This window comes from Monodelphis domestica, chromosome 4 (assembly GCF_027887165.1).
Source record: "Monodelphis domestica isolate mMonDom1 chromosome 4, mMonDom1.pri, whole genome shotgun sequence".
NCBI classification, from domain to species: domain Eukaryota; kingdom Metazoa; phylum Chordata; class Mammalia; order Didelphimorphia; family Didelphidae; genus Monodelphis; species Monodelphis domestica.
Genome location: NC_077230.1, coordinates 437,390,815 through 437,404,061, shown reverse-complemented (window position 1 = coordinate 437,404,061; position 13,247 = coordinate 437,390,815).

Below are 13,247 nucleotides of genomic sequence, written 5' to 3'. Positions count from 1 at the left end.
AATGACTTAAATATAAAGAAGGAAACTATAAGTAAATTAGGTGAACATAGAATAGTATATCTGTCAGATCTATGGGAAAGGAAAAAATTTAAGACCAAGAAAGAGATAGAGAAATATTACAAAATGTTAAAGGAATAATTCTGATTACATTAAATTAAAATGGTTTTGTAAAACAAAACCAATGCAACCAAAAATTAGAAGGGAAGCAACAAACTGGGAAAAAATCTTTATGACAAAAACCTCTGACAAAGGTCTAATTACTCAAATTTATAAGGAGCTAAATCAATTGTACAAAAAAATCAAGCCATTCCCCAATTGATAAATGGGCAAAATACATGAATGGGTAATTTTCAGATAAACAAATCAAAACTATCAATAAGCACATGAAAAAGTGTTCTAAATCTCTTATAATTAGAGAAATGCAAATCAAAATAACTCTGAGGTATCACCTCACCCCTAGCAGATTGGCTAATATGACAGCAAAGGAAAATAATAAATGTTTGAGGGGATGTGGCAAAATTGGGACATCAATGCATTGCTGGTAGAGTTGTGAATTGCCATACCACTGCTGGGTTTATACCCCAAGAAATAATAAGGAAAAAGACTTGTACGAAAATACTTATAGCTGCATTCTTTGTGGTGGCAAAAAAATTAGAAAATGAGGGGATGCCCTCCAATTGGGGAATCGCTGAATAAATTGTGGTATATGTTGGTGATGGAATACTATTGTGCTGAAAGGAATAATGAACTGGAGGGATTCCATGTGAACTAGAACGACCTCCAGGAATTGATGCAGAGTGGAAGGAGCAGAATCAGGAGAACATTGTACACAGAAACTGATACACTGTGGTACAATCGAATGTAATGGACTTCTCTACTAGCACCAATGCAAAGACCCAGGACAATCCAGAGGGATTTATGAAAAAGAACACTATCCACATCCAGGGAAAGAACTGTGGGAAGAAAAATAATTGCTTGATCACATGGGTCGATGGGGATATGATTAGGGATGTAGACTCTAAAGGATCACCCTAGCACAAATATTAATTATAAGGAAATAGGTGTTGATCAATGACACATGTAAAACCCAGGGAAATTGCTCATTGGCTATGAAGGGAAGTGGGAGGAGGGGAAGGAAAGAATATGAATCATGTAACCATGGAAAAATATTCAAAATTAATTAATTAATTAAATAAACTTAGGAAAGAAAGCTATAAAGATAATAGAATATATTAATTAAAAAGCCCAAAAATTACATAAAAAAATAAAAAATGATTTTTCATTCATTCATAGAAGTAGAATTTGATCAATTATATTGTTTTATGTTAAAATTATTAAAAAGCAAAGGAACAAATGAACCTCTCTTTAATAATGTAAATGGTACAGAGAGGTGGGTTCAGGGCCTTTCCAGTAAGATCATGGATCAAGAACAGATGGTGTTTTCCACCACTGTTATTTGTTATTCTTCCAGAAATGTTGGCTATAGAAATATGACAAGAAAGTGAAATGGATGGAATAAGTAGAAGTGTTATAATTAAATTAATATATCTACCCAGTTATTAAATTTTATAAAATTTATTAGAAAGGGTATACAATCATAGTTTTAAATCTCATTCTTACTCTAAATTCAGACCACATTTGTCCTAGCCTCCATTAATCTTTCTCTTCCCTCTCACCTGCCTGCTCTCTCCAGTTGGTTCAAAAGGCCTGGTCAGTCCCTTTCCCCTCTCTTTTATTTATGTTTGCAGACCCTGCGTTTGCATTTGAGGAATCTTGACTGACAGACCAACCCTCCAGGAGGGGAAAGGAATGAACTTCCCTGACACAAGAAGCAAAGAAGAAACAAAATGATTTCTTGTTTCAGATGAGGTGATGGTTTACTTTGATCATCAGCAAGAATTTATAGATCAATCTCCCTAATGAATATTAATGCCAAAATTTTAAATACAATTCTAGCAAGGACACAGCATTGTAGCCCAAGGATACTACATGGTAACCAGAGTAAATTTTATGTCAAGAATTCAGGGATGATTCTATGTTTTAAATTGTCAGCATAATTGATCCTATCTGTTATGAATAAAAATTAATCTTGGAGACTTAATACTAAATTTATAAGTATTCATCAGTAAAGAGAAAGAAAGAGAGAAATAAGGTTTCCAGACTTTATAACTTAAAGTAAGCCCCCAATAGAGATAATTTTAGCTTGTGATAATCCAAGTGCTTGTGAAATGGATTAGGATTCAGGGGCCCAGCTACCACATGGTTGGGCCATCCAAATTAAAGCCAGCCAAGGAGTGGCCTTGAGTTCAGGAAGGGACTAGAGCCCAAGAGACTGAGTTCCTGGATTCCCAGCCTGGCATGGTTCCACTGCTCTGCTTGCCAGAGATGGCTTACATGGATAAATGGCAGGATGGCTGAGAGAAAACTACTTTCAAATGTCCAAAGAATGGTTAAACACTGGAGTGTGCTAAACTGTGCTGGCTTTTCAAGTTCAGTCTAAACCCTTTCCCAAGATCCTCCAATTGGCCAAGGTTTAAGCTCAGCCCTCACAGGTCACATCCTCTGACATCCTTGACTTCTACCAGTCAGGAATCTCACCTGCTATGCTGGCAAATTAAGATACATGGTACTGTGACTCCTCTGGCTTAAGACTTCCCGAATTGGAATGGTTTGTAGCTCCCCCAGATCTGTAATTCACACATCTCAATAACAAAGTGAACAGAAACCATTTAACTATATCAATAGAAGCAGAAAAAGCCTTTGACAAAATGCAACCCCCTTTTCTTACAAAAACATTGTAATAAAAACAGGGAATCTATCTAAAATCATCAACAAGCATTATCTGTAGTGGGGATACACTAGAGCTTTTCCCAATGAGATCAGAGTTGAAGCAAAGATGCCCATTATCACCACTGTTATTTAATATTGTACTAGAAACACTAGCTATAGCAATAGGAGCAGAAAAAGAAATTGAAGGGATTAAAATAGGCAATGAGGAAACAAAGCTATGACTCTTTGCAGGTGATGTGATGGTATACAGAGAGAACTCCAGACAATCAACGGAAAAAAACTAATAAACAATTAACAATGTTAGCAAAGTTACAGGATACAAAATAAACCCATGTAAATCAGCAACATTTCTATTTGCCACCAACAAAGTTCAATAGCAAGTGATAGAAAAGGGAATTCCATTTAAAATAACTCAACAATATAAAAAACCTAGGTGTATACTTACCAAAATAAACCCAGCAACTATTCGATCACAATTACAAAACATTTTTCATACAAATAAAGTCATGCAATGATTGGAAAAATATTAATTGCTCATGGATAGGATGAGCCAATAAAAAGGACAATCCTACCTAAACTAATTTACCTATTCAGTGCTATACCAATCAAACGACCCCAAAATTATTTTCTAGAACTAGAAAAAATAACAAAATTCATCTGGAAGAACAAAAGGTCAAGGATATCAAGGGAATTAATGAAAAAAATTTGAAAGAGAACTAGTGTTAAAAATCTCAAACTATACTATAAAGCAGTAATCATCAAAACAATCTGGTACTGGCTAAGAAACAGAGTAATGGAGCAATGGAATAGCTTAAGAAATCAACACACAGAATAGCTAATGATCATAGTATTCTAGTGTTTGATAACCCAAAGATCTAAGCTATTGGGGAAAGAACTCACTATTTGACAAAAACTGTTGGGAAAACTGGAAAATAGCATTGCAGAGACCAATATCTCACACCATATACCGAGGTAAAGTAAAAAATGGATATTTGATCTAGAAATAATGGGTGACACCATAAACAAATGAAGGGAACATGGAAAAAGTTTACCTGTCAGACTTACAGATAAGGGAAGAATTTATGGTCAAATAAGGCATAGAGAATAACCAATGCAACCAGCATTAGAAGGGAAACAATAAATTTTGGGGAAAAGTGTATAGTGAGTGTCTTTGACAAAAGCCTTATTTCTCTAACATATAGAGAACTGGGTCCAATTGATGGGAATACAAAGCATTCCCCAATGGGAAAATGGTCAAAGGATTTGAACATACAATTCTCAGAGGAAGAAATTAAAACTATCTTTAGTCATATGAAAAAATGCACCAAATCACTATTGTTTAGAGAGCTGCAAATTAAAAAGGCTCTGAGATATCACCTCATACCTATCAGATTGGCTAACATGACCAAAAAAGAAAATGATAAGTGTTGGAGGGGTTGCCAGAAAAATGGGATACTAATACACTATTGATGGAACTGTGAACTGATACAACCATTCTGAAGAGCAATATGGAACCAGACTCAAAGAGTCACAAAACTAGGCATACTTTTTGACCCAGCAATAGCAATACCATTACTGTAAACCAAAGAGATTAGAGATAAGAGAAAAAAAACTGGCCTCTACCAAAATCTTCTTAGCAGCCCTTTTTTGTAGTGGCAAAGAATTGGAAACTGAGGGATGGTCCATCACTAGGGGAACGGATGAACAAATTGTGGTATATGGTTGCAATGAAATATTATTATTGCAACATAAGAAATGAATAAGATGATTTCAGAAAAAGCTGTACTTATATGAATGGATGCAAAGTGAAGGGAACAGAACCAGAACAATACATACAGTAACAGAAATATTGTACAATGATCAAATATGAAGAACTAAACTATTATCAGCAAAACAAGTTTCCAAGATAGCCCCAAGAGATTCATGATAAAAAAAAAATCCTCTCCATAACTAAAGAAGGAACTGTTGGAGATTTGACTGCAGTTCAGAGCATAGCACCCTTCATTTTATTTTCTTCATGAGTTTTTTTTATTATTACATATATGGTAGGTTTTTTCAAGTAGCAACATGGGGAATACACAGATAGTCTTAAAAGCACTGGTATAACCTATAAGAGATCATTTATCACCTTGGGAATGGGGGGAAGGAGAGCAAAAGAATCTGAATTGTAAGATGTCAAAACAATTGTCAAAATTGTTTGCACATGTAATTGAAAAAAATATTAATTAAAAAAAATTTATGAAGTACCTACTATGTGCTAAGTACTATGCTCAGCCATAGTATAGTTCCTGCCCGCAGGAAGCCCATAGCCTAATGAGGGGAAACATGCAAACAGCTATGTCTGACCAGATATATTTCTGTGCAGAAACAGAGAAAGAGAATAAAGAATTCCCTTTCACCATCTCCCCCTGTGATTCTTTGGGAGACTAGTCTCCCCAATGAATCTTTTAACATAACCAGCTTATACCTCTAAAGATCTTCTAGCTAAAGGTGCATACAATATTGCATTTTCTAAGAGGAAATTACAACAGTTGGAGATAAGATGGAAATAAAAGAGAGAGAGCAAAACCAATGATTAGTAGGCACATTGACAAATAGACAATTAGAGGACAATTCCTTTGGCATAAGAGTTTACATTCAGAATAAATGGTATATTCAATCCCCTTCAGTTCCATCAATTACATCCCAAAGTTCATTCTGGATCTCCTGATGCAGTGGAGGCTTCTTTATGGAACTTTCTCCAAATTGTTCATTTTCTTGATTTGAGGAGTTAGTGAGCTTCTTTTCCTGAAATTTCTCTAAAATTTTTTAAAATCTTGGGTTTTATGAAAATTATACAGGAGGGAATGGTGGGGGAAACTGGGAACAGAAAAGGCCTCTTGAAGAAGACGGAGCCCTTATAATTGAAAAAAAAGTTTTTTCACAAGACAGAAATTGGACTAGACTCATAATTGAATAGAATTAAGCTTGCTACAGAATTGAGTCAAAAGATGATCTGTCTCTCTCTCCCTGCCCCCCAAATGTCCCTCCAGCAGTGAAGAACACAAGTCACCTGTGCCTACCCATCCTTGTCCTCTCTGTGTCCATCCCAGGGCTTCCACTCAACATGCTGGAGGCATCCTGTGCTACATCAATAGAGCTCTTTGACCATTCTCCCATCCTCCCTCCCTCTAACCTGATAACCAGTTCATCTTCCTTCTCTTTCTGTCATGTGCTTCCTCATTGGTATCCTTCACTGTTCTTCTTTGGTATATGTTGTTGACTCTTCATACCAACCATGGATGTGGCCATCATCAGGCAACAGTTCTGAAGTGTTTTCTCTGGGCTATTATCCTCTATGATCTTTATGTTTGCTTCTCTGGAGCCAGTAACAGTCCTAATCTTGCTGTTATTCTACAAGGCACAATGTTTGTATGAAAAGATGGGCCTTAAGGGGTAGCTTGGTGGCTTCATGGATAGAGCACCAGGCCTGGGGTTGGGAGGTCCTGGATTCAAATCTCAAAACACTTCCTAGCCCTGTGACCTTGGGCAAATCACTTTAATCCTTGTCAGAGAGACACACACACACACACACACACACACACAGACACAGAGGGAGAGACCAGAGAGAGACAGTGAGACAGAGAAAGAAAGAAAAGAAAGAAAAGAAAGGAAGGAAGGGAAGGAAGGAAGGAAGGAAGGAAGGAAGGAAGGAAGGAAGGAAGGAAGGAAGGAAGGAAGGAAGAAGGAAAGAAGGAAAGGAAGGAAGGAAGAAAGAAAAAAGAAAGAAAGAAAGAAAGAAAGAAAGAAAGAAAGGAAGGAAGGAAGGAAGGAAGGAAGGAAAGAAGGAAGGAAGGAAGAAAGAAAAAAGAAAGAAAGAAAGAAAGAAAAGAAAGAAAGAAAGAAAGAAAGAAAGAAAGAAAGAAAGAAAGAAAGAAAGAAAGAAAGAAAAGAAAGAAAGAAAGAAAGAAAGAAAGAAGAAGAAGGAAGGAAGGAAGGAAGGAAGGAAGGAAGAAGGAAGGAAGGAAGGAAGAAAGAAAAAAAGAAAGAAAGAAAGAGAAAGAAAGAAAGAAAGAAAGAAAGAAAGAAAGAAAGAAAGAAGAAAGAAAGAAAGAAAGAAAAGAAAAAGAAAGAAAGAAAGAAAGAAAGAAAGAAAGAAAGAAAGAAAGAAAGAAAAAAGAAAGAAAGAAAGAAAGAAAGAAAGAAAGAAAGAAAGAAAGAAAGAAAGAAAGAAAGAAAGGAAGGAAGGAAGGAAGGAAGGAAGGAAAGGAAGGGAAGGAAGGAAGGAAGGAAGGAAGGAAGGAAGGAAGGAAGGAAGGAAGGAAGGAAGGAAGGAAGGAAGGAAGGAAGGAAGGAAGGAAGAGAGAGAAAGAGAAAAAGAAAAAAGAAAAAGAAAGAGATAGAAAGAAAGAAATATGAGAGAGAACAGATGGGCCTTTGCTTTTTTGGGAAGCTTGGGGTCCAGAAAAAGGCTTTGTAATTTCCTAAAGGCAATCCAGCTGCCTCTCCTTCTTTCCAACTTTGAGGCCAGCTCACTGTCCATCTGTACTCTATCCCAGACACTCATTGTTAGTCAAATACTATCGGGTATTCAGCCTGAAATCTGGGCACCAGATGTTCTTCATCAATTCAGTCTTTCCTGTGTGGGTGGACGAGCCATACTCCTGTGAGTTCTGCAGTGTTGTTTCGTGTGGTGGGGCTTGATGCCATCTGCACATCATGGCGCTATGCAGCTGTTGTGGCCACAGGCCATCCTCCTCCTCCTCCCCTTGGACTCGGTAGAACTTTCAGAATGGTGACTTGAATGGCAAAATGTTTTCTTGAGCTTGGACGGCCTCCGGAGGCGTCCTTCAGCTGTGGTTTATATCTTGAACTCTTCCATTCTCTTTCACAACGTGAATTGTTGGTCTGACTTGGGTTTTTATGATTCACAGCTACCTTTTGCTCTGCACATTTGAATTCACTCCTCCATGTTGCCTTTTGCTTTTTAAATAAAGATCTGAAACTGCTGGTCTAAGCTAACTGTCGGCTTGGCCCCTAATACTTGGGGCTCTAAGCAGAGAGTTGTGGGGGTTGCTTGTTTGTTGTTTTTTAATATCTCGTGGTTTGATAATTGAGAGAGACTTTGTTGGAACCATTCTTTTTCTCAATGGTAAAGGCCTTGCTGAGCAGCCATGAAGAACTTGAACTCTGTGATGGAGGTGGGCGCCACGAAAGACCTGAAGTTCCTGGCTCAGGCTCCTGACCACCACAATTATTTCGTCCCAAATTTCTAGGAACCATCTCTGCCGTGAGTGCCGCACTGCTTTCAGTGGTGCTGCTGTTTTATATGTTTTTCAAAATGCATTCTTGAGTTTTTAGAGTCCTCTCGAGATTGTCTTAACGGTAAAAATTCTCCTGGAAAAGTTTTAGGACCTTGTCACTAAGGGGGAGAAAGTTCCTACTGACTGGCGGAATGATTAAGTCAGAGAAGAAGGCAGGCCCAGGGCTCCTGTTGTCATTTATGGAAAAGCTCTCTTGTCAAAGCAAGTGAAAGAGCCCAAGTTGCCCTTGGAGATTAAGTAACTAAGGGCACAGATAAATGAGCTTTTCATTGAGCTCTTGAGTTGTCCATAGAGATAGAAGCCATTAGAGATAACGAGGGAAGACTTTACTTTTTCAAAAATGTGTACCGAAGTCAAGGGATCGTCTAGCAGTTTTGCTGATTACCCATGTGGAAGAGCTGCCCCTTTTTTCAGATGGGAATGGAGGACATCCCTTGGACTCTATAGAATTGGGGCCTACAAAACAGGAGGAGACAGGGAATCCATGCCTCCCAAATAGCCTGGCATCCTCTAAGGGATGCTACTTGTTGGGAGTGTTTTCTGGTACGGAGGAGTCGGAGAGTGGAGGGAGGTTGAACATAAAGAAATGTGGGCAGTCCCAAGAGAAATGTAAACAAATGAATGAATGAATGAAGAATGACCAATGAGGTGTGGTCGGAATGGTGGTGACCTTGGAGAACATTTGTCACATGATGATAACATGTAGCTTTTACAAATACGAGCTCATTTGATCCTCACAATAATTGGCCCTTCGTTGAAAGGGAGGGTCTTGGTCCAATCCCAAAGGAAGAATATGATTGGCTCTCAGGAGAGGCCTTTAATGGGGCTACCATTTGCTATTGACACCTTCGGTTTTGATTGGTGGGCCAGGGAACCTTAAATGGGTGGCAGTAAGTTCCAACACCAACGTGGATAGGCCCCAGTTGGCATTGTGTTATATTTTTGTTTGTTTTAAACTCATTCTTCAGTTTTTAGGGCCATTTTAAGATGGTTTTAATGCCAAAAGTTCTCCTTGAAAATCTTTGCAACCTTGTCACCAAAGGGTTGGATGTAGTGGGTGTTTGGGTGGCTCCAGGAGCTCTTACAGCAATAGTGGCCACAGCCCGTCCTGTATTCTACCCACTGGCTCAGCCTTATCTGGTGCATCGCAAGCTTTGTGGTAAGGAATTTTAAGAGGATTGGCCTGTGAGGAGGAAAAGTTGTCAGAAATAGCATTCCTAATTCAAAAGGAAAAGGCTAGAGAAAGGAGGCCTGGGGTCCTATTGTGTTCAGAAGGTATTTAGACTCTGCTCCTACTCTAAAAGTACTGTAAAAGATAACATAGGGCCCAAGGATTCGAATAGCCCTTTTAGTAAAATGCCTAACAACTGCCCCGTAAAAGAGAATCCACAAGGTGTTAACAGTCAGTTCAGGAAATAAGAGCAGAGGAATTAGAGAAGATCAGGAAGGAGATCTTAGAGCTCCTTCATCAAATTCTCCAAACTGTTCTTTAGTCTCTTCACTCACAGAGTTCATAGCTGAGTTCTAGATTCACTTGCTAAAAAACAAGCTAAAATTGGAACTATGCCCAAAGGGCGCCAAAAGACTGTCTGCCCTTTGATCCAGCCATAGCACTGCTGGGTTTATACCCCAAAGAGATCCATAAGGAAAAAGACCTGTACAAGAATATTCATAGCCTGCACTCTTTGTGGTGGCCCAAAACTGGAAAACGAGGGGATGCCCTTCAATTGGGGAATGGCTGAACAAATTGTGCTATATGTTGGTGATGGAATACTATTGCGCTAAAAGGAATAATAAAGTGGAGGAGTTCCATGGAGACTGGAACAACCTCCAGGAAGTGATGCAGAGTGAAAGGAGCAGAACCAGGAAAACATTGTACCCAGAGATTAATACATTGTGGTACAATCGAAGGTGATGGACTTCCCCATTAGTGTCAATGCAGTGATTCTGAACAACTTGAAGGGATCTACAAGAAAGAACATGATCCACATCCAGAGGAAACACTGCCAGAGTAAAAACACAGAAGAAAAACCACTGCTTGATCACATGGTTTGATGGACGTCAACTCTAACTGAACATCCCAGTGCAAACATCAACAACGTGGAAGTGGGTTCTGATCAAGGACACATGTAATACCCAATGGATTTGCATGTTGGCTACGGAAGGGGGAGGGGGGGAGAGGAGGGAGGGAAAGAATATGATTCTTGTAGCCAAGGAATAATGTTCTAAATTGACTAAATAAAAATTAAAAAGAAAAAGAAATACTGTAATGAAAAAAAAAAAAACTTCTTATAACAAAACAAATAAAAAAATAAAAATAAAAACAAGCTAACTTCCTAGAACTGCTCCATGGCTCTTTTTTTAAATTGATCTTTTGGTTTTTCACATTATCATCATTTCCTCCAGGATTCCTTCCCCTGCTCTCCTCCCCAAGAGCCATCTTATGTAACAAATAATATTTTTAAAGACAAAAAGAAAAATAAAGGAGGAAAAAATAAATTCAACGGATCCATATATTGAAACAGCCTAAAAGCATGTGCAATGAATGTGTTACACCTGCGGACCCTCCCATCTCCATGAAAGAGCATATCAGGGATGCCTTTTCTCATCTCTTCTTTCGAGCCATGCTTGATCTTATGATTTGCTGCATTCACTTTTGATGAGGATGATGGGTGTGTGGAGGCAGGGCTGTTCTTTCCATTTACATTGTTCTATTCATTGAGCAGCTTGGGGGCAAAGTGGATAGAGTGGCAGGGTCTGGAATTAGGAAGACCTGAATTTAAAAACAGCTTCAGGTTTGCTGTGCAACCTGGGACACCTTAAACCGTTGTTGGTTTCCATTTTTCATCTGTCAAATGAATGGAAAGAAATGGCAAATCACTCCAGTATCTTTGCCAAGAAAACGCCAAATGGAGTCACGAAGAGTTGGGCAGGACTCAAATGACTGAACCAGACACTGTGTATATTATTTGCTTGGCTCTGCTGAGTTCAGTTTGAGATCTCATGTAGGTCTTGGCCCTCCATCTTTGTATTCATCATAGTCCCTTGGTGGGTGAATGGGGTGCTCAGACAAGACTAGAACCTCTAATGTGAGGGCTTGCCAAGCCCTTTTCAGGACAAATAGTCCTGATCCTGATTGCTGATGTGTGTGTGTGTGTGTGTGTGTCCTAGTCTACAACAGAAATTACACTCATGAGAAAATCTAGGAAACAGAAGGGGAGAATGATGAAGAGTATCTAACTGAATGTCAAGAAGGAAAACCAAATCATTTTGTTCTTAGTGGATTCAACAGACCATCTGGAGAGAAAAAAGGAAATATATGAGCAGTTTGGAAAATGAATCAAAATGACCCTGGTACTGAGACATGATATAGTCGTGATCGTGAACTTCAACTAGCAAGTCGTATGTCGGCGCTCTCTCTCTCTCTACCAAAAATAAAGTGGCTATTAACTTCATTGACTTGCCTTATTGATAATTTTGTCCCTCAAAAAAGTGAAGAGCAGATTGAGAGCCAGGCCTAGAGACGGGAGGTCCTAGGTTCAAATCTAGCCTCAGCTACTTCCCAGCTGTGTGACCCTGGGCAAGTCACTTGACCCCCATTGCCTAGCCCTTACCACTCTTCTGCCTTGGAGCCAATACACAGTATTGACTCTAAGACAGAAGGTAAGGGTTGTTTAAAAAAAAAAAAAAGTGGAAGAACCAACAAGAGGAAATCCCATTTTGTCCGATTCTCACTAACAGAGAAGAACTAGAGAGAAACGGGGAGAATTTTTTAGAGAAGTAAGCACTTCATACTAGAATTTGTGCCAGAGGAGAGGAAATGTGGCATAGTCCAAGTGCACCCCTAGATTTTGAGAAAGCGCATTTCCAAGAATTCAGAGGAAAGGAGGTGAGATCTTGTGAAGAAAATGCTTCTGAGGAAGTCAACCCAGAAGGGATAGAAAAGACTCAAAAATGAAATTCTCAAGTCACAAAGGGACAAAATTCCAATGATGGTGAAACATGGTATTTGTCTGAGGAGGCAAATGCAAAGTGAACTCACCGAACAACTTGGTTTAAAAAAGAAATATAGAGAAGATGAAAGCGAGGCCAGGTAAGAGAAGACAAATAGAAGATAGCGGGGTGGTCCTGTAAAAGGAGCGTCAGGGACGTTAAAACTCAGAGTGAGCCAAGCCTGAGGAGAGAAGAGAAATGAGTTTTGTCTGTTTGTTAAATGCCCTGCAGGTAGAAAAGGGACGATCAGGCAGGGCTAGGACTTTTACCTGGGAGGGATAGGACAATGTACCTGGGGATTGAGAGAAGAGAAAATTGTCTGAGAGTGACCACTGCTCTGGAATTGTTAGAACAAAAATGACTAACAGGAAACTGATACCCAACATGAGCAGGAAGATGGTAAGAGAGCACACAGCTGCCATTGATGAATTCAAGTCACATCACCCTGAAGAACTATATCTTGAAATGGCAGATACAATGGCGAACTTGTATGATATTTGTATTGTTTAGAGAGTAAGTCAAACTTTCTTTGTTTATCAATCAGCAACTTTTAAATTAATCAATCAAAAACTCAAGTACCCCTACTCGAAACTTAGGTATAGAGTTGCAAGTCACTTACTAAAGTGGGTGACAACTCCAGAAACCACTGCCCTGCCCCTGAGCAGTCCTAGGCAAATTGAAAGACTGCAATTGGTTCCCGTAAAGTGGAGGGACAAGAAGTGATGTGAAAAAAAGGACTATAAAAGGTCCTGAACTTCCTCTCCCAGGACCTTGACTTTGGCTCTTGGGCTGATTCTTGGAGGACTGCTTCTGAATCTTCTCCTTTGGACTTTAATTTTGGAGGACTTTGCCTTGGGACTTGGTCTTTGGTCTTCTCCTTTGGAGTTCGTCTTGGGTGGGTGAGTAGCTGGCCTTCCTTTCCTGGCTTCTGTAGAGATTGGTTCTGGAGATTCCTGCCTTGGCTGCATTGGTGGAACTCTAGCTAAAGACACCACTGGATATGGGGAAGCCCCTCTGGGGCTGAGCCTCATTTCACTGGAGAAGGGCTGGTGGCTTGTTAAAATCTGTCTCTTTAGCTACATTTTTCAGTTTCACTCTTTCTACCTCTTTGTAAATAAAGCTACTAAAAATCATTTTGACTTAAGCTATAATATCTTTAAA